The sequence below is a fragment of the Ambystoma mexicanum genome, chromosome 5p (genome assembly GCF_040938575.1).
Source record: "Ambystoma mexicanum isolate Mex_15411 chromosome 5p, UKY_AmexF1_1, whole genome shotgun sequence".
Taxonomy (NCBI): Eukaryota; Metazoa; Chordata; class Amphibia; order Caudata; family Ambystomatidae; genus Ambystoma; species Ambystoma mexicanum.
Genome location: NC_090930.1, coordinates 1,026,341,113 through 1,026,365,579, shown reverse-complemented (window position 1 = coordinate 1,026,365,579; position 24,467 = coordinate 1,026,341,113). Strand labels below are relative to the sequence as shown.

Sequence of the window (24,467 nt, the reverse complement as noted above, 5' to 3'; positions counted from 1 at the left end):
GTGCCATTACAAACCCTCCATTAAGCCATTCATTCTTTTGTAGCCTTCTCTTGCACTATTTCTACCTGACCAGCACCACACAGCACAGTAGAAGGGAAAGAAAGCTATGTGCACATCTGAAAGTAGCTTTCATCTCAGTGTCTGGGAAGTTCTTGTGGGAGTCACTTAGGAGTGGAGGTTATGTAGACATATTAGAGATGCTTCAAAATGACAAGAGTCAAATATAGTCTGAATAGACAACTGACAGGGCAATTTTCTGTATGGATGTTATTGGGAATGTGTGCTAGAATGATTTAGAGAAGTTTCTGGTTGGCCAGCAGCTGAATGTGCCAAGGGTGGGAGGCAAGAACATACCATATTTATGGACGACACAGTGCTTCTCGCTCCTAGGGAAATAGTAATGTATACACTACTGGGTGCTTTTTGTAATCAATGCATTTGCAAGAAGCTGGTCATTAACAGGAGCAAGGAGCAAACCAAAGGCAATGATGATGGGATCAGCTAAAGGTCCTAGGTGGAATGTTTGTGAGAGCACTAGATGTTCAGAGGTAGAATCTCACTTTGACTACCTGGGTGCCTCTTTGACAACAAAACGGGGAAGGAGCCTGAGGCGAGGTCACAATCTGACCTTGCCAGGAGAGGAAAGGAACCACTCTCAGACTGAGGTAGAAGGCCTACCAGGGTGGAAGCCAGAGCCAATCCTACCCAAGAGGGGGCTGGTGAAAGTTGAGAGGGCCCTAATTCCTTTCCCCTCTCCAAGTGCCTGATTGTATCTGAACAATTCCACCTGGCATCACCCCATACCTTTGCAAACAAATGCTTGACAGTCTTAGTTCTTTCATTGCAGACAACCCCAAGTGCCAGAAATATGTCCGGACCACCTGCACAAACATAGCCCATCAAAGCCTGCAAGCCAAACAATCCAGCCAGCAGAGTTCTCTGCACTGCAATAAGAAAGAGAACCAGAAACCGGAGAGACAGAAGATCTGCGCAATTGTGGGCAATGCTGCACACCACCGAGAGTCAGCAATGCACAACCCACCCTGGCAGCAGAGAGAGAGCCCGTTTAGGAGGCTTGTATCACTGTGCATTGAAGTGGCTTACTATGAAACTTAATTTCCCAATGGGAATTTGCTGCAACGCAAACACGAACTGGGGCACAAACAAATGTTTTGTAAACGCTGACCCTTGCAACACCTCCTGGGCAAGGAAGACATAACCATATTGGTCAGGGCCAGAAAAGCAATGGGAGAAGAAGCGGGAGGATAAGAAGAGGGATAGGAAATAGGAAGGTGTGAGTTATATGGGTGCGATTAGAGGAGAAGGTGGCAGAACAAGTGGCCAGCTGGAGGAAGGATGGTGGACTGGAGGGTGCACATGTTTTGGTGAGGTATTAGTTAATGAGCGCAAGAGTCACTGTGTGCTGAATGTGCGTGCAAGGTAGGGGAGTGAGAATGTTGGAGGGAGTGTAAAGAGTGAGTGGTAGCGATTCTGATAGTGAAAGACAGTGACTGAATAGAATGAGGGGTGGAGTAGTGGTGTGGAGAAGGGAGATTAGTAGACGTGTAGAGAGAGAGTAGTAGTGGAGGGGAGAGTAGCAGTGGTGTGGAGAGTATTATTAGAGTGGAGTAATAGTAGTAAAGGGGAGAGTGGTAGGAGAGAGAGTAGTAACATCAGAGGGTGAGGTAGGCGGTAGAAGGAGAAAGAGTGACATCAGGAGAAGAGAGGAGGAGGGAGAGGGTGGAGAGACGGTGGGTTGAGTTTCACAGAAGAGAGTAGAGAGAGGAAGATAGCATTGGGAGATAGTGAGAGGAACATCGGGGCAGCAGAGGAAAGAGACTGAGGCAGGGTTCAGTGTCTGAAAACCACAATCCCTTTAAAACTAACAATGATGACAATTGTGACAATTTGTGGGATCACGTCACTTCTATAAGAAAGGTATACAGAACCTACGGGCACACCTACTTATAGTGATTTCTTATTCAAGTAGTTGGTGGAAGTGAAGAATTTGAAGATAAGTTTGAGGTGCGGGGGGAGAAAGGCTCAACCTTGGCATCTAGTTTGGGTACGAATATGGAAAAAATGTGGTTGTTCCCAAAGAGATTTTGGAAACTCCCGTCCCCTGCACACTATCGAGTATCTGTAAATACAGATCAATAACTAAAGTAGATTTTAGATACTTATTTTGCATATTATTTTTGCATATTATTTCAAGCGAGATTTAGCATTCAGTTATTCATAGCAAACATTTTTCACGGTACAAACACCATTTTCATTGAGCATGTAAAGAATATTATGAAGAAACAAAGATTCTGATGAATATCGTTTTCTTTATTGTACATAGTACATGATGGTGCCCAACGCGTTTCGAGTAAATCAACTCTTCTTCAGGGGCAATGGCACAGTTTTTCAAATTTTCTATAGAAATGAATAAAGAGGACATAGATCATATTTTTAGCCCGTTACATAAATTCATAGCACTTATGCCTGCTATTACACTCACAACAGATGGTGATTGGTTAAAACAAATCATAACGACTTAAGAAAATGTTGTTGGGATACAAATGTCGATTTTCAAGGGAATACTTGAACAACACATTGTAATAGTACTAGCTTACACCTTCTTATTATGTATATCACTCCGATTATAACCATATTGTCAACTAAAGCCTTAGCTACAATCTCCAGTAAAGTTTAGGGATAATGCACGTCTGTGGAACCATTAGATTTTAAACAACTAGTGATTCTAATTCTCCAAGGTAGAGTGGTTTATAAGAAAAAATACTTTCTAGTAGGGGGGTTCAAATTGTCCTATATACTAAAGAATAATAACAACTAAATTGGTTAGAAAACCAAATCTGGGTAGAGGAAAGGAAAGAAAGAACTTACATGTCGTAAAGTAATCGAAATTGCATTGGATGCAAAGTATTTCTGGTGGCTGTCTCCAAATTGGGAAGGCTGCAGAGAATGCTCAATGGCCTCAGATAGCTGTGAACTAAGAAGCAAGGGGTAAAGGTAAGTGTCTAAAAAGGCCTGAGGACCATGGGTCGAAAGTTCGGTAGTAAGAGGTAGAGGCGTACTTGCGTCTATTCTGTAAAAAGGAGCTTCACGGTAGGTCACATCTGCCAAGCTGGAGATGCAACTGTACCGTTGCAAGTCTCCTTTTATACTGGCAGCCTAGGGTATTGTTCAGTCATGCGCGGCAATCCGATGGAATGCGCATGTGTGAATTAGCATTGTCATGCTTGTTGACGTTGCTGCGTGATGTGCGTCAGGCGAATTACGTCACAGTCACGTCTTGCGTGAAAAATTGAAATGTAAACAAATAAGTGTCCACCGCGGGCGTGCGCAAGCTCAATGGAGAGTTTACAAGTGGAATCGAATTAAAAAATAGAATATAGATCCTGAAGGCAAACTAACACATAATGCTCGCCTCAAGGGGGAGCTCTCAATAGAGGGGTATTCCTGATAAGAGTATTCATGAGAGAAAGAGTGGGTGTGCTCAGAATAGAGAAAATGTCGAGGAAGTCCAAGACAGCGAAACTATTTTGTCATGTCGTGGAGACTAGCAAAGGGTGTCCGATTAGTGGCCAGGGATTGCGTAATGTCAAGGGGTATAAATCTGTATCAATACGTACATATGACGATTTACATAATAATGTAAAACAGGCAACGTTGAAAAAGCACAACACCAGGCATTAGTATCAAAAGAAGTTGAGTGGGTGGTCACATATCTCCTGTTCCCAATTGGATGCACATTCTTAAAATTCGAACAAGAGGTAGAGGCTGAAACATGGTGCGGATAAGTTATACAGGCAATAAAAGTGATAGTATGGTAGTCTGTCTTGAGAGTACATCGTTTTTTAAAAAAATTCAAAGAAATGACAAATTTAACAGAGGGTGGTAAGTTACAAGTAGGGGCCTAAATAATAATCTTCATTCATTCCCAACGGGGTAAGTGAAGTTCTATATACCTTTCTTATAGTCTGTTTCCCCTTCTCCACCATAGAAGGGGTTGGCATCTCTTTGAACGTAGGCACCCTGACCAACAAAGTAATGTTTTTTTCAAAAATTAATACACTCACTGATAAATCTGCAACTACGCTAGCTTTTTCAGATGAAGAAGCAATCAGAATACTAGGTTTAATTAAGGATACGAGCAAAGAAACACTCAGTGCGGATAATCCTCAGAACTTGATCCAAAGATTGGAGAGACTCATACGTAGAGAAATTTCGCAAAAACTTCATGCCACAACCCTGGCACAATATTTCAAAGCAAAAAGAATCCCTAAAGGTCTGAGAATTTACTTACGCCCTACTCTTTGTAAGGACAATATTGAATTTGTAAAACGTTGGGAACAAATACTGAACAAGTGTTCCTTGGACCTCATATTGCTGACGATCGAAGAATTGTCAAAATCACTTACACAACTAAATCAAGAAATTGAGAAGGTGTCCTCACAACTATCCAAACTGAAAACTGCAGCGGAACTACAGGCAATCCTAGAGGACACGAACAACAAATTAGAAAATTACAAAAAGGAAATTGAACAGAGAAAAATCAGAAAGTACAGACGCGACATTCTTGATTACGCCTGTGATATTGTCTATTCCTGGCAAGAATTTTACAGCAATAAATCGACTAGCTTTACCCCAAGACAACCAAGACCAAACCCTGCCAATAATAATACAGACAGCAGTGAAGTAACTAGCGGAGAATTTGAGGAGAGGCCTTCTTCCAGTAGTACCATACTGCCCACAACAATCCCAACTAGACAACCACAAAGCGTGGTTCCACCAGTTGTCACAGATCCAGTACCGGAACCTTTTTTAGGAGGAGGAGAAAAGCAAGACGAGGGAAAAAGAAAAGACCGTCAGAAGAACAAACGCTGAAAGAACCGATAATTGTGAATATCTCCTCGAAGGTGTTATCAAAATCAGAAATGGACACCCTGAATCTGGGAGTGTCCTTTATACCAACTAACAACTCAACCCTATTCGAAGAAGAAGTGAACCTTTTTAAGTTGATTCGTAAAATGGAGCTAAAAATTTTCTTTGACAATCTTAATTTTGATACTAGAGAGAAAGAAAAATGCCCATTTCTGGAAATGAAGAACAAGAGCAATTTTCATCCACAAATCAACCATCCTTTGGTCAACTTGTTTAAAACTAAAACAACCATGGCTCTGAAAAAATTGAAATGTACATCCTTAGGTAGACAAAATATCAAAAAACACCAATGGAACATCATTAAGAATTTGGCTGAGGACAATCGGATCACAATCAAAAAAGCTGACAAAGGAGGAGCCTTAGTCATCATGGACACCTCGTTTTATAATGAAGGCTGCCTTAAATTACTGTCGGACGAAAACACCTATATAAAATTAGATCATGACCCTATCATGGACATCAAGGAAACCATCAAAAAAACTGTTGAGAAAGCAGAAGAACTAGATTGGATTTCAGAGAATACTAGTAACTTCTTGATGAACAAACACCCAGTGACTCCGGTGTTCTACGGCCTACCGAAAATTCATAAACACATAACTGATCCACCCCTAAGGCCTATCGTTGCAGGGACAGAAAGCATCTTTCAACCCCTTGCCATCTACCTCGATACAGCACTGCAACCATTAATACAAAAAACTAATACTTACCTTAAGGACACAACCTATTTTTTACAGAACATCAAAGATCTAGACATTATTGAACCTGACTTTATACTATTCACAATGGATGTCAGTAGTCTATATACCTAAATTTCACACAACCAAGGTATTGACGCCCTGGAATGGTTCCTCCTCAAACATCATGAAATCAAGATACAAAAGACCTTTGCAATTGAATTAATCAATATCATCTTATTCAATAACTACTTCAGATTTAACGGTCAATATTTTCTACAAACCTCGGGAACATCGATGGGGTCCCCTGTGGCACCCTCCTATGCCAACATTTTTATGTACTTTTTCGAACATACCTATGTCTTGGAGAATCCAACATGGAAAGGTAACATCAGAAAATGGTACAGATACATAGATGATATGTTTGGCATTTTTAAGGGCACCGAATCTGAACTACTGACCTTCTGGAACTATCTGAACCAATGCAATGACAGAATCAAGTTGACAATTGACAATTTTCAATCCACACCCTCAAAGCCTCTGATGAAAGACACATACGACCGGGAATTCAAGCTGGAAGGTGGTGCGATGGATGTCATCAGTCCATGGCACCCTGCCGCACTTATAGCCAGGGTGGGGAGACGAGGTTGCCATTGTGGTACCGTCCTTGAGTCCAGCGGCAAAAGAACCGCCAACGAGTTCAGCACAACTGGTGAGTCGGAAGAACCTGATAGTCGAACAGACTGTGTTGAGCTCAAGGTTGCAGTGGCAACATTAAGAAGACAAATAGACAGGAGATCTTTTGTGGATAAACTTGGTACAGGAGGGAGTGGTCCAGCGCCATGTGGGCGCTCAGTCGAAGGTCTCTGGCTGGTACCCTTCTCCTGAACAAAGAGACTGTGTTGAACATTGTGAGTAAAGAAACTACAAGTACCAAGAGGCGATAGGCAATGCCAGTATAAGGTGTTAAGGTCGTCATACAAGGGTCAAGCCAAATACCTTATACAATCGAAAGTCCTTGACACATGACAGAAGTTTTGTTATTGTGGAACTGGCGTTTGAGCCAGGCTGAGAGGAACGCCGTGCGAACTGTGATGATATGAAGCCTGCACTTGCCGTAGTCCAGCAGAGTGACCCAGCGAGACGTGATCGCCCTTCAGAAGTCTCTTTTTAAAGTTGGCAAAGTGTTATGGAGGTCTGTGCCCGGACAAGGGGGACCTAATGTGAACATCGTGTGATTATTTAAAAAGACATTAAGACTTATGACTATTATAGAAGAAGAGAAATGCTAAGCAAAGTGAACTGTGTTACAGGGGCAAATGTGAACCCGACTGAGGGATGCCTGCAAAGCCATAGTGATGATTGAACTATGTGAAGCCTGACTGGGGGCTTAAGAGAAAGCCTGACTGGGGGCTGAGACCCAGGCTTGGGTAAAGGAAGAACCTAAGGGGTCTAGAATAACTTTCTTGTGAACTGTATTAAAAATGACAATCTGAACCCGACTTAGGGATGTCCACAGTGAGTGGATGGTCTGAGCCCGACTGAGGGAGGCTGACGATTGAGAGAAGGATCTGAGCGGGATCCAACGGTGTAGATTACTCACCCAACGTGAAGATTACCAGAAGGAACTTTGTTTTGTTGTTTTGCCTGTTAGGCCCTCGAAAGCAAGAGACTTTGCATGAAAAGAGACTTGGACACAGAAGGCCCTGATATAGAGAAAAGGAACTGTAAGCTTGTGCCGGAGAAGCCCAGGAGTGTGCTGTGCTCGAGAGTCCCACCTTGTCCCGTGATAAAAACATGGGGAAGGTAGACCCAGGCCATAACATCCTGACCTATCATTTTGTGAACACTTCTTTCTTTTCTTGTGAGCATTATCCCACACTCTTTTGTAGCGTAGCGATAACGATTGCCAATAGGTTTATTTTTGTATAGGCCCTTTTTATTTGACTAGAGTCCACTAGGACTGTATTGTTATTATTTGATGGTCGTAGCTTGCTCCCATCTAAGAGTTAGGTTTAGCTTAGGCGTTTATCTCACCCATTTTACAGTTTAATAAACACCTTTGAACTGTGATTACTTGTGTCTGTCTTATTTTGATGCCATGCCTTCCTTACAGAACACTACTGTCTGTCCTTATATAAAACATGACAATACCAACACAAGGAGGAACATACAAAGTAATCCTGAGTCATCGCTCAAAAGAACTAAGAGGAAGATTGAAGTAGTGATGTGAACTACTCCTTTGCTAAGCATCGACAGTACTGAGAAGAGGTGGCTCCATGGAAGCATTAAGAATATCTCATGCAAGGAACCTGAGGGCTTCCTCTCATCTACTCCCCTTGGAGCTTCCTCTCAGGTGGCAAGGGAAAGGCCATCACTTTTGGATCCTAACCCTGGTGGTGGATATGTGAGGGAGGATCACCTGGGTGGAGGGACCTTGGGGAGTGGGAAGAGAATGCCTGCAGGTGAGACATGGGATCCCCCTTTCCCGCTTGAGAATGAGTCCTACCCTCCCCCTGCCTTCGTAGGGTATTGTGCTTCTTTATCCCTTCCACACACAGCAACTGTCCCACAATCATATGAATTTCACCACTGTTGTACTGAGACGAGGAAGATGACTATGGAGGGTCGGCATGTCCTGTTCATTGGTACAATTGGGGTCAGGCAAAGAACTCGCACCTGCAACATACTGAAAGGCCATAGGTGCTTAAAAGGAGAAACCAGCAGTGTGGAAAAGGGAGCCTGCATGGTGAGAAAGACGCAGTTACGAGGCGAGGAGCAGACTGGAGGGGGGCCAGTGGAGAGGATGCAGTGTATTGCAGAGGAGTGAGAGAGGCACTACACCCAAACGGGCCATAAGAAAGTCAGAGCCCTGCAGTCCCCTACGTCGCATAGACTTTGCATTGCCGCGGGCCGCTGCCGCAAGGTTCACAGGTGGCAAGCGAACAGAAGGGAGACACCCGGAGAAACAGCCAACCCCTAGTGAGCTTGAGACAGGGAAGACTCGTACCATGGCACTTGTTATGCTCACCTGGTCTCTGCTGGGACGTTGGGGCACGGTTGGAGCCCTCCCTCGACTTGGCTCCCTTGGATAGACTTGAGAAAAGAAATGGTACAACGAAAACCTTGTTGTACAAACTGAGGCACAACATAAGGCAAAACAAATTTTGCTCCGGGTTCTTTTGCAATTACCAAAAACTTAGTAGTTCATCATTCAATTGGTGCATATTAATTCATATTAATCATCTTTATAGTCATAAAAGACATTTATTTTCATATAATCATTAATGTTTCATAGATTCAAGTTATACATCACGAACAAAAATGTTATTCACTCATATATATATATATATTTTGACAATACATATTTCTTTCACATATTTTTTCATGTGTTACAAACTGTTAATTGTTCACGTGATCCAATAATCTTGATAGGTTTCCAAATCTAGTTGCCTATCTTCTAAACTACGCGTTTCAGGCAATCAATGCCCTTCTTCAGGTTTTAAAGAGTATTGGATTCTTTTCTGTAAAACATAAGTTGAAATATATTCAAATTATTTTAATTTGTATTTTTCTGAAAACTAAGAATTACACTTCTACTAGCTCAAAACTAATGAACTAACCTTTAGAATTCGTATCAAGTGAAAAGCTTGCTGCACAGACAGGGTAAATTTCCAAAGCTTTAATAATAAAAAATGAAATGTGTGTCACCATAAAGTGATCGTCAGTAAATGGGGCGGTGGTGTGCAGAGGGAACAGTCGCTGTGGTAAGTGCTGGGTCCCCCTGCTCATCACCTGATTTATACGAGTCTCAAAAGTGATACATGTTTTACAGAATTGCATTTTTCACTCAACACTGTTAAAGCAGTTGAGTCTGTGAGTCACTGCCACTGTCTCATATGTTGTTTACATATCTGGAAACCCTGAAAAAAACATCAGGGGTAGATCTTAGGAAATGTACTGGATGCGGTTATCAAAGATTCTAATGACTATTCACCTTTTCATATGTTTCCTACCTTAATCGTATGTAGGCAGTTGCTTGTTTGCTTCAAGATAACCGAAGTTGGTCAATGATGAGCTTTTTCGAGCGGCTTTTACTGGGTCCTTTGCAATTTCTACTTCTCTCGTAAATCTATAATAATGAGTTTTGGATCAGTACTAAACTAAAAATGCTCCGTTGGGCATCTGTGTTCAATGTTGTAGGCACGATCATACGCGAGGGACTATTCTTACCTGCTCAGAGCCGGTGTACGTGCTGATGAACTTCACTCCCTGTGAATTCCTCGTTCGATGCGCTGCAAAGCGTGTCGCCTGGCAACCGCGGCTGCTTGTCGTAGAGTAAGTTAAAACAGTTCTAACTCGGGCCAATTTGGGCGCCACGTTGGAAGAACTGTGGTGTGGTTTACATTGATATTACCTATCTGTCAATAGGCATAACACCTAGCATGTACGCTAGAAACTTTTCAATAGATTTAAACCAGTTCAGATGCAAACTATCAACGATGGTTCTGTAACTCTAAGCATAGTAATGCTGTTTTGTGTTGAGGCGCTATTGGATTCGCAATTTAGATTTTAAATTCTAAGAATAGGTAATATATAACCGACCTACCTATTTTGTTCTTTGTTCGTTCACCCATTATTAATTGGATTGATGGTTATATTGCTTGATGCAGGTGTATGAACTTATTTTAGATACTTCACGTGACTATAATCTTTAGGATACATATACCGGTTTTACCGCATTCCCAATACTAATTAATGGCAAGTGAATCCCTATGCATTCAAAATACTCACAGCACTATTATTTGAGCACTTATGTGGTCTCTAGTTCATGGCTCACAAGAACTCTGCATATAAAAATGTCATCACATTTCATTTGACAATCACTGTCAATTTCACAATTTAAGAAAATGACTATAGATATCAATTTAGATCCCAATCTAAATTCATCCCTCTGGGATTCATTGTATCAAGTTTCTCGATCCAGAATATTTCCCTTTGTTGTAACAACTTGGTCATGTTACCTCCTCTTTTGTGTAATTTTACATGTTCTAGAATGACAAACTGTATTTGTGCAATAGAGTGCTTGGTAGCATCGAAGTGTTGTGCTACTGGAGATTTCACTGAATGATTCAGAATATTGGATTTGTGTTCACCCCAACGGGTTTTTGCTTTTCTGGTTGTTAATCCAATATAATATAGTCCGCATGGGCATTTTATGCCATATATGATATTCTTAGTGTCACAAGTTGAGGTGTGTTTCAGTAGAATAATCTGACCAGTGTGAGGATGATTAACCGACTTGCCTTTCATCACATTGTTGCAGGAACTACAATTGTTGCACGGTCTAGTCCCTCTATATATTTCTTTTGTTGTACTGTATCTCTGGCTGAAGTGAGATTTGATCAGATGATCTTTCAACAATCTACTTTTGTTGTAGGCGAATAGTGGAGGAGATGGAAATAATTTAGCCAATGTGGCATCCTGGGATAATGTTTCCCAATTCTTGATTATTTTCTTTATCGTACTACTTTGCTGAGAGTACGTGGTCACATATATCAAATCTGTCTTTGTGTTCCTTTCTTTTGTGATAAGTGATTCTTGTCTCGTGATATGCTTAACTGTTGTTGCATGTTTATTCAGTATTTCCTCATTATATCCTTTCTTGATTAATTTTTGTCTTAGTTCACTTGATTTTGATTCGTACTCATCTTCCTCCGAGATGATACATCTGTACCTCAAAAACTGACTTCATGGGATACTAGACACTGTATTCCTGGGGTGAAAGCTTGTGGCCAAAAGGAGGTTGTTCCTGTCTGTTTCTTTTGTGAAAATCGTTGTTTCCAATTTGTTGTTCTTCAAGTATATTTGGACATCTAAAAACTCCATAGTGGTCCGGCAATATTTGTGTGTGAATTTAATGTGTGGGGCTAAGTTGTTCATGAAATCAAAGAACTCTAAGAGCGCTGCTTCCTCTCCACTTCAAACTCCAAATAAGTCATCAATGAATCTCGTAAGAAATTTAAGTTTGTCTTTCCATCTTGGGTTGTTAATTACTCGTGTTTCTTCCAAGTAGGACATGTAGATATTCGCATAACTTGGGGCCAACGTGGCCCCCATTGATGTGCCTGATATTTGAACAAAATATCTATCTTCGAAAGAGAAGAAATTGTTGTTGAGTACAATATTCAATTAAAGTATTAAAGGTTACTTCTCCCAATTTCTTCAGGAATTGATTGGTATCTTTTATATATGTTGTACATTTTTGTGCAAGGGGTTGAATAATCTTGTCAATATATTGAGCAATTGGTTCCAATAAACTGTTGTTAACTGCAATTATTGGTCGTCCTGGGGGTTCCATCAAATTTTTGTGAATTTTTGGTAAGATATAGATAACTGGTATCAATGGGTGTGTATTCGTGAGGAAATTTTTGGTTTTATGGGTAATGAACTCTTCAGTTTCAGCTTCTTCCAATGTCTTCTTAATGATTTCGCGTACTTATTAGTTCATTAGTTTTGAGCTAGTAGAAATGTAATTCTTATTTTTTAGAAAAATACAAATTAAAATAATTTGAATATATTTCAACTTATGTTTTGCGGAAAAGAATCCAATACTCTTTTCCGAATTGTGGCGCGATGTGTTGTGAGATGGTCTGTGTTGGTTTCCGGGTTCTGTGTGGAGTCGCGTAGAAGACGACTGGGCGCGTTTGCCTACGCAGCACAGTAACTTCACGGAGAGAGGTGGGGAATATGAATGTTTGGATAATGTCAGGCTCAGGGGCGGGGGAATTGATTTAGTGCCGCAAAAGCAGGTCAGCCAGGGCGATGCGGCAAGTGATAGGATTATCACAAAATGGCGGCTCCCTGGTGCCTGTTTTCGCGTGCGTTTAATGGACGAAAACTCGGGTAAGGTCCATAGGAAAGTTTTCTAAAATCAAGCCACTTAGGCTTAAAAAAACATGGCCGACCCGTAGGGACAATAAACAATTTTACTAGACCATGCCTTTAACTAACTGATTACGCCTTTGCTTAAAAAAAATAAACTGTGCCCAGCACTGGTTACAAATATTTGACATGGGGGCGTGGTTTAGCAGCCATGGAATAGGCTGCTCTTTCGTGAGCTCCCGGATCCAAAATACTGATCCGGACTGGCGCATGCATTTAAATCACTTGTTATAAGAAGAAAAGAAGATGGGCTAAACAAGAACAGAAGCAGAATCTGATGCGCACCTCCATGTGAAAATTGAATGGTATTGCTACGAGTTATGGGACTTTGAAGCTGCCAACTGAAAGACTTAAGGCTGGCGGCAAGATGGTGGCGACCCCGGAACAAAGGACCCTTCAGACTAGCGGACTGAACAGGCTGTGAAGACCGCTGAAGCCATGGATCGGGCACGCACTCTTTCGGCAGACAACGGCTGAGCGCATCCAGCAAGGAGACATGCGTGCAGCTGGAACCAGATGTCCGCACCGCAGCACCCACATTACTAAAGCAGCAACGGTTGGCCAGGCGGGTTACCAAGGACGGAAGATGCACCCCTGCCAGAGCGCAGAGTCAGTTGCGAACTGACGGCCAAGGGCCCCCCGACGGTCGCATGCAAAGCGCTCACGTACTGGACTAAGATCAGCGGCCAGACGCGCTGCAACACCAGCCGGTAAGTGAACGGCTGCAACATTGAATAAACAATACGAACAGAAACGAACTGCAGACGCGGCCACTACGGCAACAGATGTGCCGTATACCGTATACAGAGAAGCTCTAGAGGAGAGCTCCAGGCAGTAAAAGCAGAGGAATAAACACAGCCACTGGCCAATAGAGCAGTGGGAAAGCAGGCAATTATAAACCAACGTAGCCCTGATAAAGAAAGACATCATGCAAACTACAACACCACCCCCTAGAGCCTGAACACGGCAGCTTGCCCAAAATAAGGAACATAACAATAATAACTGGGCGCGGTGCACCCAGCAGGTGATGCTCGAGGAGTGGCCCCTAATAGCAAACACGAGACAACACAGACGCCAAGTAGGCACCAGAACAAGGGCATACCAAAGCCCAGTGATACACAGGAAAAAAGCGCATTGAGGGCACAGATCACGACTGGGCACCAAATAGCTGTCCAGTGACGGCCCTAAGAGGACAGAGAAACTGAGCAGTAGCTACAGGCAAGCAGACAGTGGACTTTGGCATGGAAGAAGGTGCACTCGCTATAATTTAATAAAGGTGGAGGTGAAGTAAAAAAGGAGGAGGCGGGTAGGGCACCCACGGCGAGGCGGAAAAGAAATACCGGCTGACTAATAAGGTCAGCACAACATTGAGGCAAGACTAGCCTTGCAAAGTGCCACCAGGTGAGCAGAACTAGAACCGGGCTCGCCCTCATTTAAAACAGTGCACTAGCCCTGGAAGGGGGCCTAGGCGCGCTTGGAGCACCAGTGCGCACACCATCTGAGTGTAGGAAGCGCGCAACATGCACGTGGGAGAGGGGACCAGATGTAACTGGACAAGTCATAAACAAAGAATTGGTGCAGTGCTGAAGCCCACAGGAAAAGTGCACCGGAGCATGGGCGCTCTGCATACAGAGCAATAAGCGTATGCAGCAGACAAGGCCACAGAGAATCCAGTATTCGAGAAACCAAGCTGAGGACCAACACAAAGACCGAAACGCAGTGAGAAAAACGTGAAACCGGTGTAGTAGAAGGGTAAGACCTGGGACGTTCGGGGCAATGGCGCTCAAGGGGAGCAAAGGTAAAGGCAAGCAGCCAACTATGGACATATTCACCAAAACACAACAAGTCCCGACCACGCCTGCACAGGCCACGGACACCACCCCGGAAGAAAGGACCTCACCGAGGGACGACCGTCAGATCCTGGTGGCCATAACGGAACTGAAATCCTCTTGAGGAGCCGCAATGGCAGACCTCAAAATGGCATTGGAAACCAAGATAGATGCTGTAGGGATAGAGGTCAACTTACTAAGACAAGACGTAAGAGCACTAGCGGACCAAACAAGTGGCTTACAAAGCGCTGTGAAAACCAACACAGAGGTTAGCACCACCAACGCCAAAGAAGTCCATATTTCAAAGCAACAAATGTCTAACCTGGAAAACAGAGCTGAGGAGGCAGAAGGGAGGGCGAGACGCAATAACATACGTGTGGTGGGCCTACCGGAAGGAGAAGAAGGCCAGGACCCCACGGACTATGTGGAAAACATGTTCATCCAGGAAATAGGGGCAGGCAAGCTCTCCCAGGGGTTTGCGATTGAACGTGTGCACAGGGCCCTGATGAGAAGACCGCAACCTGGGGCCCCTCCCAGAGCCATAATAGCAAAGATATTAAACTACAGAGACAGGGAAAAGATCTTGGAACAATAATGCGAGCTGCGGCGACTATCGCTGCATACCTGGATTATACCATGCTGGTACAGAGACAACGGTACAGCTACGTGGCTGTGAAAAGAAGATTGAGGACAGCTGGATTCAAATACATGCTTTTGTACCCTGCGAAACTTAAGGTTTTACACAAAGGGAAAGCACACTTCTTTGAAACCCCGTAGGAGGTGGCATGCTGGCTGGATAATCAGGGATGTCCCGATACTGAAGATGACCAGGATAAGTGATACAGCGTTATGTTTGACATTGCAGGAGGGGAGAGATACATTAATGAGGTGCAAGTAACCAGAGTAATTTGCGCGCCGGGACACGGGGAAGCAGACTAATTGATAAATCAGTGGGCGGACATGATGGACTAGAATATAGAATTGCATAATTAAGATAGGAGCCATAAATGCGCTGCGAACAGTAGCCAAAAAGGGAGATACAGAATGAGGACGACCTACCCCCGTTAGCTAAAGTGGTAAGGACGCCAATAGGGCGTTACTTCTCTGCTGTGCCCTGAGTACTGGCGACAGCCAAGAAGCAGACAAGAGTCAAGAAACGGGCAAGATGCAGGGGGCCTGAGATCCAGGGATGGAGCTGGGCAACAGTTGGGATTGGCGGGGGGGTAGTTGGGGATTAGGTTGGGGCAGGGAAGGGGGAGAGAGGGGAGTTGGGGTTTGAGTTGGGGCTGGGAAGGGAGTGGGGAGGGATGAAAGTTGGGGAAGTAGTTAGGCTAAAGGGGAGGGACAGTTTGAAGTTGGGGAACAAGCCCACATACATGAGTGATGGCCAACAAGCAAGACTGGGACACTTGCAAAGGGTGGAGCGGGATGCTATGGTTTCATGGGGGACCTTAAGGTAATCACTTGGAATGTTAGAGGGCTCAATAGCTACCTAAAGAGGAACAAGGTTATGATGTATCTGCGTAGACAGAACATAGATATAGCCCTAATACAAGAGAATCACCTCACAAAAGAAAGATTGGAGGTGATCCGGAAGAAGTGGAAGGGGACCGTTGTCGGTGCAACATAATCAGCTTACGCTAGAGGGGTGATCACCTGGATAGCACTGCATGTCCCATTCCAGTTACTACAGTCCACAGTGGAAGCAGGTGGGAGGATGGTTGCGATAAGGGGGCTGGTGGAAAATAAAGAAATATGCATTATAAATACATATGCCCCGAACCAGGACACAGCGGCATACTTTAAGACCCTATACAACAAAATGAGCATACACTTAGGGGGGTGTGGTGATCTGGGGAGGAGACTTTAACTGCACACTAAACCCAAAAGTAGACAGATTAGATAACAAAATAGACAGACCCATCCCGGCCGCCAGGGCATTGCAGTCATTGCTGACGGACTTCAGGTTCGAGGATGCAGGAAGGGTGCACCACCCGCAGGACAGACAGTATTCACATCACTCGGCCCCACAGAATTTGCACACTAGGCTAAATTATATGTTTGCCACACAGGAGCTAATGGCAGAAATAGTGCAGACAGAATACAAAGCGAGGATCCTATCAGACCACTCGCCATTGTTCCTAATATGGCAACACCGACCCATGGGAGAACCAACCAGGAGGAGCTCAGTTTTCTCATCATTCAGGCAGAGGCCGTGTGTGGCTATCCATGCCTGAATAATGGAAAAGATTTCATTAATTCGGGTGATGTCATCTTTGTAATTCCCTGAGAGGGTAAGGAGTATCTGGGTGTCATCGGCGTAATTCGTGTAGGTGACACCCAGATGGTCCAGTTTGTCAAAGAGAGGCTTTGTAAATATATTATACAAAGTGGATGAGACACAAGAGCCTTGGGGGACACCACAGGTGATGGGAATGGGGTCTGCCGCTGCCACTGGTGAGGAAACCCTCATAGTTCTATTAGCCAAGAAGGATTGTAGCCACATGACGGCAGGGGCGGAGAAATGGGCTGCAGTGGAGAAGTGGTTACAGAGGATTTTGTGATCAACCAGGTCGAAGGCCGCTGAGAGGTCTAAGAGGAGTAGGATGGCGGCGTTACCTTTATCTTTGATTTCATCAATCTGGCTTTTGAGGTGAACAAGGGCAGTTTCTTTTCCATGTTGAGGTCTAAAGCCAGATTGGCGTATTCCTAGCAATTGGTTTGTCTCTAGGTAGTCCTGAATTTGCAGGTAGGCAACTCTGTCAAGGATTTTTAGTAGGAATGGGACTGTGGTGATGGGTCTGTAATTAGTGGGTATGGACGGGTCTAATGATTGTTTTTTTAGGAGAGGGAGAACCCAAGATTGTTTCAGGTTACTTGGGACTGAGTTGGTAGCGAAAGACAAGTTGATAAGTTTAGTGATGAAGGGAGATAGATCTGTGGCTGCATCTTTGATGATCTGGGCAGGGCAGCTGTCCCCTTTACAGTTGGAACGTTTTAGGGAGGCTATAATCTTTTGTACTTCTGGTATAGTTACCTTTTTGAATGTGAAGCCCGAGTTGGTGTTAGTGGGTGGTGGTGAGCTTGGGCTGGTGAATTTGCTACTGGATAGTTGTTGCCGTTTATCCTCGATTTTGGTTTGGAGCTGTGGAAGTATGACGCGGGAGTCAAGGTGTTTTTGCTGATAGTATATTTATTACTAGTTTAATTCAAGTGCCAAAGTCATTAACTGAAAAGTTCAAACGGTTTCCTTCACCGTAGGCTCTTCTTCCCTTGTGGGCTCTTGAGAAAGGGGATTGTCTCCTAATGCGTGAGGTCCGGATAGGCCCACCACTCTGGGTCGGCTCCACTCTCCGTCTCGGCGTCCTGTGGAAATGACAGACAGAGCTGGTTAGAATTTGCGGGCTTTTATCCTTCCCTGAGGTTTCAAAGCCCCACCAATCAGCAGGGTTTACGACCTCCCCGGTTGTGATTGGCTGGGAAGCCGTTGGCCCGCCTCCCTTAAAGTCAGAACCCGCCCCCGTCACTTCCGCCTGCCCTTGTAGCATAGTGGGAGGTCCTGTGGTGCCCCTGCCCGTGCCGACGAAGTGCCGCCGGGACCCGAGCACATATGGGCGGGTTCGGGCGTTCGTGGCTCCTCCTGACCTCTCCCGCAGACTGTGGCGGCTATGCGCGCTCTCCCGCTCCTGCACCCCGGCTCCGCTCAACCTCCGCCACTGGTCATGTTGGTGGCGGGGACCTCCCTGGTACTGCCTCCGCCCCTCTCCTGGCCCGGGCTGGCGAATCCGGAACATCGGCTGCACCGCGCTGGAACACCTATACGGTAAGCAACCATCCATGCTGCAGCTCACCAATGCTGTTCCTTCGCTGGTCTTGCCTCCGTGTTGTTCCCCGTGTCCACTCGTTTCCCAGGAGTTGTTGGTTCCACCCCCCTGTCCGTTGTAGGCACCTCCTTACACATACCCACCCCGGGTACAGGCCGATCGGGCCAGTGAGAACATCTGGACAGGTAGTCTGCTACCAACTGGAACCTGGCCGGTTTGTGCGAAGTCAGAAAGTCAAAGGGTTGTAGGGATAGAAACCAGCGGAGGACCCTCTGGTTAGTACCTTTGTGACGGGCCAGCCATTGGAGGGGCGCATGGTCGGAGAACAACGTATATCGGCGTCCCATCAGATAGTACTTGAGCGATTCAACGGCCCATTTGATGGCCAGGCACTCCTTCTCCACCGTGGAGTAGGCGGACTCGTGTGGCAGTAGTTTCCGACTGATGAAACATATGGGTCGTAGCTCTACTTCTTGCTCTTGGGAGAGAACGGCGCCCAGGCCCTGGTCTGATGCGTCAGTTTGAAGGAAGAAATGTTTCTGGAAGTCCGGGCAACACAGTACGGGATCTGACGTGATCCTATGTTTTAGCAGGGCAATGGCCTCTGTGGCAGCATCATTGTTTGACAAGTCTGGGTTACTCTTGAGCCTCAGCGCGTCGGTGAGTGGGGCGGCTATAGAGGAAAAATCGGGAATGAACCTTCTATAATAGCCGACGAGTCCCAGGAAGGCTCGTATCTGCTTCCTGCTCGCTGGCGTTGGGGTCCTGTGGATGGCATCCGTTTTGGACATCTGTGGTTTTAGAACCCCACCCCCCACTAGATGTCCGAGGTACTTAGTTTCGTGAGCTCCCATTGTGGTTTATCGGGGATTTATGTGTAATCCCGCCCTATGTAGGTCGGCTATGACCGCCTTTAGGTGGGTTAGGTGGTCTTCCCAGGACTTACTATAGACAATTATATTATCCAGGTAGGCCGCTTCAAACCCCTCATGAGGTCGTAGTATGATGTCCATAAGCTTCTGGAAGGTGGCTGGTGCACCATGTAGGCCGAAGGGAAGGACCTTGAAATGGTACAGTCCTCGTAGAGTAGAGAAGGCGGTCTTTTCCTTGTCCTGGGGTCGTAAAGGGATCTGCCAGTTTCCCTTAGTTAGATCTAGGGTGCTCAGGAATAGTGCGGCGCCAAGTCCCTCCAGTAACTCGTCCATCCGTGGCATCGGGTAAGCCTCGTACCGGGAGACGGCATTCAGTTGTCTGTAGTCCATACAGAAGCGTATGGAGCCGTCTGGTTTAGGGACAAGTACTATAGGTGAGGACCAGGTGCTGTTTGATGGTTCGATGATGTCTAGTTGCAGCATTTCATCCACTTCAGTATTTATGACGCGCCTCCGGGCTGCAGGTATACGATAGGGTCTGAGACGTATTATCTTCCCGGGCTCTGTCCTTATCTCGTGTTCGATTAATTCGGTATGCCCTGGTAAGGTGGAAAAGGCTTCTCGGTGGGGCAGCAGTTTGTCCAATGGTTCTACTTTCATAACAGGGGTTAATGCATTCCCCCACTGGACGTGATCCAAAGAATCAGTGTCCGTTGTTTCGACGGTTTCTATGTCGCTGTTGGTTCCCAGGGCCACCATTAGAGGTTCGTTCCACTTTTTCAGTAGATTGATGTGATATATCTGATCCGGGTTACTTCGGTCGGGTTGGTGGACTCTATATGTCACAGGACTGAGAACGTCGTTGATCTTGTAGGGTCCTCTCCATCTGGCCAGTAACTTGTTGGCGCTGGTAGGCAAAAGAACGAGTACCTGGTCACCTGGTTTGAAACTCCTCATCCTGCTCTCCTTGTTGTAGTTCCTTTCTTGAGTTGTCTGTGCCCGAGAGAGGTTGGCTTCCGCTAGAGTTCTCAGTGCAGTTAAATGTTCTTTCAACTCTTCGGTATATTCGGTCAAGGACATTTCATCAGTGGCTTCCCATTCCTCTTTAACCAAGTCTAGGATCGTACAGGGTTGTCTTCCAAACAACAGCTCAAAGGGGGAAAACCCGGTAGAGGACTGGGGGGTGTCTCTTAGGACCATCAGTACAAGGGGTATCACCCTATCCCAGTTCTTGGCGTCTGGTCCTGTCACTCTCCTCATCATTTTTTTTATTGTTTTATTATAATGTTCGACCCAGTCGTCGGTCTGCGGATGGTACACAGATGTTCTGAGTTGTTTAATCTGTAGGCGTTCACACACCTGCCGGAGTAGAGCTGACATGAAGTTCGTTCCTTGGTCAGTGATGATTTCCGAGGGTAGACCGACTCGGGCAAAGAAAGGTATGAGCTGATCACACAGATGTCTGGCCGACGTACCTTTGAGGGGAAAGGCCTCTGGTAGCGGGTGGCGTAGTCTACGATGACAAGCATATACTTATATCCTCTACTGGCTGGTTCTAATGGTCCGACGATATCCATACCGATCCTATGGAATGGTACTGCGATAAGGGGCATCTTTTGTAGAGGAGCCTTAGCTGGCTTTACCCCGCTGGTTAGCTGACAGGTGGGGCATCTCTTACAGAACTGTGCTACCTCGCCATAGAGTCCTGGCCAGTAAAACCATTTGAGTATGTTTTGTTGCGTCTTTAGGGAAGCCATGTGGCCACCGCAGGGTTGGTTGTGGGCCACTGCATGACCACGCTACGTTGGGTTTTCGGTAGCACTAACTGTTCTTTAACCGACCCATCGTCCCCCTTGTATCTGCGGTATAGCAAGCCCTGCCGTAGAACAAAGACTGGGCCCTTGGAAACATCTGGATCCCCTTCTTGGGCTGCCCTTTCTCGGGCTATCTTGAGGGTGTTATCTGTTAGGGTCTCTCCCCTAATGCTTTCCTCATTGTCTTCTATTTTCCAGTCAATGGGTCTAGTCATATAACTAGCCTGACACCACTCTATACGGGTTCGTCTCTTTTTGTTAATCGGGGTTCCTGGGGTAGTCGTAGCTTCTCCTATGTCTGGCTTGGATCCTGCTTCCCTCCTTCCCTCCCGACCGGTCAGGGCCTGGTCAAAGTTAGGTAAATCCGTACCAGTGACTACCTGGGCAGGCACAAAAGGCAAAACAGCAGCCCTTAGGGGTGACATTTCCCTGTTTACTTCAATAGCTACCTTCTTCATTGGATATAGTTTTATATCACCATGGATACACTTAATAGGTATAGACACATTAAGCAAGTTAGGTTTATTACTTACAGTGGGTGATATGGCGGTTTGCCTGCTACCGCTGTCGAGTAGAGCGCGTGTGGGTCGGCCGTCAACTCGTATATCGACCACATAGGGACCGGCCCGGCCTTCTGCTGGTAGCGGGTTTAGATATCCGATGTCCATGGGCTCAGCTGCTCTTCTCCTGGGACAGAGTTGGGCTATGTGCCCCCATTCGCTACACTCGAAGCATTGAGGCTGCCGATATCCTGGACTGGTCCCTGCGGGCTTTTCTTCAATCCCGTATTTCTTATCATCTGGTCTTCGGATGCTCTCGTCCGGTGGTCGCCATCTCAGCTGTTGGGGTCTGGCTCCCCGGGTCAAGTGGGGGTCAGTTATTGGAACTGCTATGCGAGCTGTTATGCCAGGGGTTTGTGCTCTGTGATATCCGGCCTTTTGGTATGCCGAGGCGATATCCACGGCTTCCGTCAGAGATGGTCGGTGATGTTGCCTCACCCATCTCTGCATCTGTCCTGGTAGAGCGTCCACAAACTGTTCGAGGATGATTTTTTCAAGGATCGGCTGAGTAGCGGGAGTCGGGGTCAACAGCCATTTTTCCGCCAAGTCCTTTATGCGGTAATACAATTGCCGTGGGCTCTCGCCGGCCCTCAGCTTGGTGTCCCTTAATTGGATGCGATAGGCCTCCTCATCGAGGCCAAGGCGATCCAACACCGCTGCCTTAATGTCCCCATAGGGAGTGTTGCCGGTGGGGTTCACCGCCTGGTAGGCTCCCTGCATGAGGCCGGATAGAAGGGGGGCGACATATTGTCCCCAACGCTCTAGTGGCCACTGTGCGTTTCTGGCTATTCTTTCGAAACTGGTAAAGAAAAAGACCGGGTCCTCGCCGTCCTTGTATTTCTGGAGTAAGGCGGACGGGACCATTGGTTGAGTTCTGAAACTAGCTACCACCTCCGTGAGCCTAGAGATGGTTTCATGATGCTTATCCTGGGCAGTTGTTTGTACAGTGCTTTGCAACTGCATGGCCTGTTGAAAGGCTTGCTGGTCGGCAGCTGCTTGTTGGGCTTGTATCTGCACCAACTGTTGCAGCTGTTGCTGTCCATCCGACAGGGTTTTTATCAATGCCTCCATCGCGCCACCGAAAATCCCACCTTCGTCGCCACTTGTGGAAGTATGACGCGGGAGTCAAGGTATTTTTGCTGAAAGTATATTTATTACTAGTTTAATTCAAGTGCCAAAGTCATTAACTGAAAAGTTCAAACGGTTTCCTTCACCGTAGGCTCTTCTTCCCTTGTGGGCTCCTGAGAAAGGGGACTGTCTCCTAATGCGTGAGGTCCGGATAGGCCCACCACTCTGGGTCGGCTCCACTCTCCGTCTCGGCGACCTGTGGAAATGACAGACAGAGCTGGTTAGAATTTGCGGGCTTTTATCCTTCCCTGAGGTTTCAAAGCCCCACCAATTAGCAGGGTTTAGGACCTTCCCGGTTGTGATTGGCTGGGAAGCCGTTGGCCCGCCTCCCTTAAAGTAATAACCCGCCCCCGTCACTTCCGCCTGCCCTTGTAGCATAGTGGGAGGTCCTGTGGTGCCCCTGCCCGCGCCGACGAAGTGCCGCCGGGACCCGAGCACATATGGGCAGGTTCGGGCGTTCGTGGCTCCTCCCGACCTCTCCCGCAGACTGTGGCGGCTATGCGCGCTCTCCCGCTCCTGCACCCCGGCTCCGCTCGACCTCCGCCACTGGTCATGTTGGTCGCGGGGACCTCCCTGGTACTGCCTCCGCCCCTCTCCTGGCCCGGGCTGGCGAATCCGGAACATCGGCTGCACCGCGCTGGAACACCTATACGGTAAGCAACCATCCATGCTGCAGCTCACCACTGCTGTTCCTTCGCTGGTCTTGCCTCCGTGTTGTTCCCCGTGTCCACCCGTTTCCCAGGAGTTGTTTGTTCCACCCCCCCTGTCCGTTGTAGGCACCTCCTCACAGGAGCCCTATGATTTTATTGGCAAGGGCGTTCTGGACACTGGTGCACCAAGGTTTGTCTTTCATGCAGGTGTCTGTAGGTGGGTTGGGGTTTTCTAATTCCTTTAATATGTTAAAAAGTTCTTTAGTGCATGAACCTGCCTGATCTATCCTAACATTATAGGCTTCTTTTTTGGTGCGAATTATCTCTTTTTTATAAACAGAGGATATATTCCTGAGATTAATTTTGTTTTCGGCAGATGGTGCCGTTTTCCAGAGTGTTTCTAATTTAGCTTTCTTATTTTCTGAGAGTTTTGAGTTCAGGGGTATACCAGGAGTCTAATAGTATTAGAAGAGCAACCGGACGCCACCATAGAAATAATATATGAAATAGCAGAAGGAGGGCACAAGATATCTAGGATATATGAGCTGGTGATGTCCAAAGTGGGGAAGGAAGTGGTACAACTGAGACAGGATTGGGAGGAGGAAGTGGGTGCTTCAATGAGTGATGGGATGTGGGAGCGAGCCCAAGGGTACCATAAGAAAGTGTCAATCAATGCAAGGCTACAGCAAATACAACTGTATATAACCCACAGGGCTTATATGACACCCCAGAGGATAGCTAAATTTAAAAACGCATAACGACAAACATGCCCGAAATGCAGCGAAGAAAACGCCGGTATGACGCATATGTTCTGGGCATGTCCAGAAACTGAGAGATTCTGGGGAGAAGTGGTCCATAGAGTAGAAGAAAAAGGGATTAAGATAACTGTGGAAACAGCATGGGCATGCCTGGTAGGAGGGTTCCCCAGACCACGCAAATTTAAACATGTAAGTAAATTAAAGGATTTGGCATATATACTTGCGAAGCGTAGAATTGCCATGGGATGGAAGGCATGCCATAGACCGAAGACAGAAATATGGTGGAAATACCTTCAGAAATGGGCAGAAGCTGAAACTGCAGTATGGCAGGAAGCTAGTAATACCGGAGGGGATGAAGAAGCTGAAACCTTGACAGCCTGGAAACATTTAATAGCCACACTGTTTGGGCCCATACAGGACAGGTTGAGTGACCAGGACCCAGCAGAGGATATAGAAGAAGTAA

At 46.0% G+C, this 24,467-nt stretch overlaps 1 protein-coding gene across 6 annotated transcripts in view; it reads right to left on the bottom strand.

The window, feature by feature from the left end:
- The window catches only part of ACD (ACD shelterin complex subunit and telomerase recruitment factor), a 1,158,043-nt gene that overhangs the window by 895,847 nt on the left and 237,729 nt on the right, over positions 1–24,467 (bottom strand). The gene's annotated exons all lie outside the window — the stretch shown is intronic.